This window comes from Macrosteles quadrilineatus, unplaced genomic scaffold, assembly GCF_028750875.1.
Source record: "Macrosteles quadrilineatus isolate MER2022 unplaced genomic scaffold, UCM_ALF_1.0 Scaffold_3__2_contigs__length_128488019, whole genome shotgun sequence".
NCBI classification, from domain to species: Eukaryota; Metazoa; Arthropoda; class Insecta; order Hemiptera; family Cicadellidae; genus Macrosteles; species Macrosteles quadrilineatus.
The window spans coordinates 30,724,530-30,731,183 of NW_026542596.1; positions in this window are offsets into that span (position 1 = coordinate 30,724,530).

Below are 6,654 nucleotides of genomic sequence, written 5' to 3' on the forward strand. Positions count from 1 at the left end.
ACCACGATTTTTCTAGTAATCGTGGGACCTACAGTTTATAGTGGAATCTGAACCACATTTTTGCCTTGGTATATACAAATTGGTATAATTATCCGGATAGTACTGCGGATAGTCGTATAATATAATATGAACGATAGTACGAGGGTTTATATTATTGTTTATGTAAGACCTCATATTATTATTCATTAATAATATAAATAATAATCTGCCGTATGCTTACGTATTAAATCATTGTTCTCCGTATATATAGATAAATAGAAGGGTATACAATGTTAGTACAGTAGTATTATTTGCAGCTAAAACTTTAACAGTATAAATAGTTCTTAGTGTAGGTCTATGTTCCCTGCATTGCAGTGAAACTAATAGGAATTACCAATAATCTCCTCTACCTAAAGTATATTCAACCCACAATACAAATTGCTCAACTGAAAACAACATAAATTAAGTGTGTTGAAAAAATACTAATGGCTTTTTTCTGTGTTATATTATTGTTTATTAGTCTGATTTCCCCGAACTGTCTCACAAAAGGACATTGCAGGGTAGTCGTGCAAGAGAAAAATTTTAAAATAAGATATTATGTCATGGACTTTACTTATTTTAATAACACATTTTATTTGTGAATGTTCAAAGCATACTACGAAGATTCACTGTATGATCACGAATGTACTCCCTATACTTCCACCCTACACCAGCCAGTAGGCCTAGGTGCTTTAACACCCCTTTTGTGCGTGGTTGACTTTAGTCAATAGTTATTGAACTTCCCTCACTGCTATTTATCACTCCCATTGAACCATAATTGAACTCACTTTCAAGCTGTCAATATCACTATATCACCATATAGTAGATACACCAATGAGTACTTCAACGCATAAAAGTAAGTTTCACTTATTTACTTTAAGAATATGCAAATAAATTTGGCTTTTTAGCTTTTATAACATCATGGTGTTTCTTTTAACATAACTGCAATGGTACACAACATCAGCAAAGATTTGCCAGTAATAAAAGATGCCAATATTGTTGTCTTGTTTGATTAGTAAAAGATCGTGTGCGTTCGCCTAGTCATTTATTGGTGTTTCTAAATATTATTTTCTTAATTAACTCGATTCGAAATGATCTTAGTCTAAAACAAAAAAAAATTATAAGATTTACTATTTTTAACCACTTCAATCAAAAAAAGTCTTGAATTTTATTTATTGTTTTATTATTTTTTTTAATTTTTACATTCCAATTTTGATTCAGGTATTTATATAGTCGAGTTGTATTTAATTTTAGATTAATATTGGTTTCATAGATCTTGTTGTATAATTTGTATTATGACTACATGAATAAACTACATATCATTATATTATACATTTATTATATTTATTCATTGGATAAGTACAATTTATTATACTTATTATACTACATCATACATTATATTAGAATGATAATCGCAAACCTAATTTTAATTAAAACAATCAAATCGATATTTTAACTACTATTTTGAAGGAAACCCATAATGGAAACCTTGTATTTAACACTACAAAATAACAACGAAAAACAAGTATAAATAACTTACAACGATAATACTTGTATTGTAGTTAACCTTGTATTTAAATAATCTGATGACAACAGCAATAACCCTTCGAACTAAGGAAACTAACAAACATTCGTATATTTTTAAAGCGATTTTTTGACGTGACGACTGAAGAGGAGTGGTGCTACTGTACATTAGGAAATACACATGCATAAATTATTCAAAGAAATATAAACACGTATACATTTTATCTGGATTAAGGCTTTAGAACAGTGTGTTTTAACACATTTCCATCGTGTTTTTCGTCTGTTTACGTAAAACCTCGGTTCCACTGGCTGTATAGCCTTGAGCGCCGGACAATGGACTTGCTGAGGCATGACCACCATGGCGGCCCACCTCCTACCATTCAACCACCATAGAGAATATGGTGGCGACATGCTGCATGCGGGCAACACTCGGACTTGGATCTGAAAACACTCCAAAGTAGATCCCTTTCAATCCACTTACTCCTAAAGAAAAAAATACTTCAAACATATTTTTTACTGATTTTGGAGTATTTTTCACCTTTAAAAGATTCCTGTGATGAAAAGTGTTGCTATGTGAGCTGTTTACAAAAGGTATAATTGACTTAATATTATGAAAGACACGCAGTTTTAGAACAATTTTATGAGATGGTAATTGCAGCTTTATAATTTAAATTGCATTGTGAAAATATAGCCTACTTTAGATCCTGAAGTTGTTATTCGTCATCAGGCGATCAACTATCAATTAATAATATGCTAAACACATGAAATGTTATCTTTAGTCACATGAATGTTTATGATTTATACCAGCATATCTATGCCAGTTTGTATTAGGATATAATTAATAAAAAACGATATACTTCGATCACAATATTTAGGCGGTTTTAGGGAAGAAATCTATCCCCTCCACTTGATCCTTACCTTTAAAATAATAGCTCAAAAACTGATTAAGCAGCATACATTAAATAAAAAAAATGGTAGGAGAACTTCCCCTCAAACCACTTAAATATTGTGAACTAAGTACACAATGTTGTATATCCTGACGATCCATTATTCCATAAACTATATCTTGGCCTCTTATCCCGTAGCTAAAAGTTTGCAAATTTGACCCTTAAACCCCTTCAGGTGGCATCAGCACTATCCGATGAGACCAAGTGACACACATTAAAAAGGTTTCAGGGATAAGAGTGTACAGTACTACTTGTAAAACATAAAACATAATTTCTACAGTCACAGTTTTTTTACAGGAAAAACTTGAAATGAGGGATTGTTATATTCTGAATTATATTCTGCAGGACAGGACTTGTGCAGTACAATTTCGTTGTATCCTAATGTTTTCCAATGCTAAATATTTTTTTGCAGGAGAGGAAATTGTGTTGTATGGACCTAATATCACGTTTGTTCTATACAGGGTGAGTCTTCGGCTGAGCTGTTCTCGGCTTGACATACAGAGACGAAACAAAACATTTACCCCACTAACTCATACTAAAGGAACAACGTAAAAATATTTTACCATTTTTTAAATACAGGATATTCTGTAAATATCAATATTTTACAAAAAAATGGTCCCCATTTTGAAAAGGATAAAGATAAAGGAGTTCTGTTTCACTAAGCTATTCTTCTAGTCTAGAGCTTTTAAATCATACATGATATGGCATATGTTTACATTTGAAATCACTGAGATTCTAACCCATGACCGCCAGTTTCTCAAGCCCCTGTATTTTAAAAATGGTAAAACTGTGTTTACGTTGTTCCTTGGGTATGAATCAGTCGGGAAGAGATTTGTTTCATCTCTGTATGTCAAGCCGTTCGTCTGTAATCTGGTTAGGACAGCTTAGAAGACTCACCCTTTATAATGATCTGTAGGACAGGATTTTTGAAGTACAATATCGCGGGTTTCTAGTACAGTATTTTTCTATGCCTTATATTTTCTGCAGAACAGGACTTGCTGTACAACACCGCGGTTGCATAATGTTCTGCAGTACAGGACTTGTCCGTACAATATCGCAGTGTCCTGCTGTTTTCCACTAAATGTTTTCTGCAGTACAGGAATTGCTGTAGAACACGGCGGTTGTATAATGTTCTGCAGTACGATATCGGTGTGCACTGTGCAGTTATCGGTACGACCGAGCCCAAGTCGTCTGTAACCGAAGGATTCGTTCCATCGCATTCCCTTATCTGGTCCGATGGGTGGCGTTCCACGTGTTCGTCAACTTGCACCGTCTCTATACATTTCCATAAGAATTACGACTTTTGTTTACAAGGAAAGTTTGTAATAACTATTTTGGATGAGTAAAAATTATATTGCTTTTGAAAAATATTAAAAAGTTTATAGAGAGCATAAGCTATAAAATAAAATGTTTACTCAAGATCTTAGTTTCTTTTTAAAGCCATTTCAACTTTATGTAGATTAAAGTTTTTTTTACAATGATTTAGAGATAATCGTAAATGTTTTTCATTATCTGTCCACATGTGTTATTTGATAATTTTTTCCAATTTCACATGTTTACGGCAGCTTACTTCACCTAATAAAAAGAATAATAGAAGTTAAAATCAATGTATAAGAGCAGAAAATCATACTAATATTATGAATTTGAAAGTTTGTGTTTGTTTGTTTGATTTCTACTGGTCGGATTGGGCTGAAATTTGGTTTTATGATAGTTCACATTCCCGATTAACATTTAAGCCTACCCTTAATTCACGATTACTAGCTAGTATTCGTGCCCTTAAATAAAAAATCTTCCAATATTTGTTTTACAATCAGAATTCACAAAACTGTTTGAACATCTCACTAATGTATACGATAAGCATTACGTCACAAGGTTACAATAATGAGTTCCTATAAGATTTTTGATTTTCCGTCCAACAACCCTTGAAACCCCGCGACCTACATTGCCCGCTGGCTGACAGTTGCTAAATAAATAAATTGTAATTAACAACGCGACTGCCGAGCGGAAAGCCGCTTTCCACGGTGAAACCCAGAGTTGCCCAACGACAGCTTTCTTCCGCCAGGCTGCGTGACGGGGCCACATCTTTTACGTCACCTGGACTTGCGACAACCGCGGCGCAACGCACCGCCACGCCGCAATCATAGAATAATGTACCACAGGCAGAATTGGGCGAAATGGGCGGTCGAATTAAACGGGCCTACTTTCCCCGAGGAAAGTGGAGTCATTGTAGTTTCATATCGGGTTATTCAAATTGTCCCGGGAAACATTTGAGGAAAGTAACAGGACGTGGTAAATTATATGATATTTTGTAAACTCTGAGGAATTGTTCAAAAAGCGTAAAAGTATTGTGTGTTACCAAAATGTTGTTTTCGGAATCGAATAGTGTATACGTTGCCAAATGTGACAGTGTAAGTCTTTTGTTATCATGTCTTTAAGAGATTTTGAGATTCCTAATTAGTTTTATTTATATATTATTTATTTTGGTATCCATCTACGCCAGTGAAACTGTATACGTCATCACGTCTCCGATACTGTTCTAACCATGTGTAGTCGTAGATATCAATAAAAGAATAATTATCGTATCGCAACATCGATATATCAATAACCGCGACAGCTCGTCAGTGTCTGGGAAGCTGCTAAACAACTGTTTACTCCGTCACGTCGACGATACCGTTCTATCCGTGTGTAGTCGTAGATATCAATACCAGAATAATTATCGTATCGCAACATCGATGTATCAATAACCGCGACAGCTCGTCAGTGCCTGGGAAGTTGCTAAACATCTGTATACTCCGTCACGTCGACGATACCGTTCTATCCGTGTGTAGTCGTAGATATAAATACCAGAATAATTATCGTATCGCAACATCGATATATCAATAACCGCGACAGCTCGTCAGTGTCTGGGAAGCTGCTAAACATCTGTATACTCCGTCACGTCGACGATACCGTTCTATCCGTGTGTAGTCGTAGATATAAATACCAGAATAATTATCGTATCGCAACATCGATATATCAATAACCGCGACAGCTCGTCAGTGTCTGGGAAGCTGCTAAACAACTGTTTACTCCGTCACGTCGACGATACCGTTCTATCCGTGTGTAGTCGTAGATATAAATACCAGAATAATTATCGTATCGCAACATCGATATATCAATAACCGCGACAGCTCGTCAGTGTCTGGGAAGCTGCTAAACAACTGTTTACTCCGTCACGTCGACGATACCGTTCTATCCGTGTGTAGTCGTAGATATAAATACCAGAATAATTATCGTATCGCAACATCGATATATCAATAACCGCGACAGCTCGTCAGTGCCTGGGAAGTTGCTAAACATCTGTATACTCCGTCACGTCGACGATACCGTTCTATCCGTGTGTAGTCGTAGATATAAATACCAGAATAATTATCGTATCGCAACATCGATATATCAATAACCGCAACAGCTCGTCAGTGTCTGGGAAGCTGCTAAACAACTGTTTACTCCGTCACGTCGACGATACCGTTCTATCCGTGTGTAGTCGTAGATATAAATACCAGAATAATTATCGTATCGCAACATCGATGTATCAATAACCGCGACAGCTCGTCAGTGCCTGGGAAGTTGCTAAACATCTGTATACTCCGTCACGTCGACGATACCGTTCTATCCGTGTGTAGTCGTAGATATAAATACCAGAATAATTATCGTATCGCAACATCGATATATCAATAACCGCGACAGCTCGTCAGTGCCTGGGAAGTTGCTAAACATCTGTATACTCCGTCACGTCGACGATACCGTTCTATCCGTGTGTAGTCGTAGATATCAATACCAGAATAATTATCGTATCGCAACATCGATATATCAATAACCGCAACAGCTCGACAGTGTCTGGGAAGCTGCTAAACATCTGTATACTCCGTCACGTCGACGATACCGTTCTATCCGTGTGTAATCGTCGATTTCATGAGAGTTCGCGACGCACATTAACCGGGTAAACATCGGATGTCGTGTTCGGGCATGCACGATGTCTTCATCGCTGTCTTTTTGCCGCTCAAGTTCATGATCATCATTGTCCGGCGGTAATTAGTAAAGCAATCGATTATCTCTGGCACCAATTGAGCATTGAACTGGCGGCTTACATGCCACGACACAATGCGGCGATCGCATGGTTTACCGA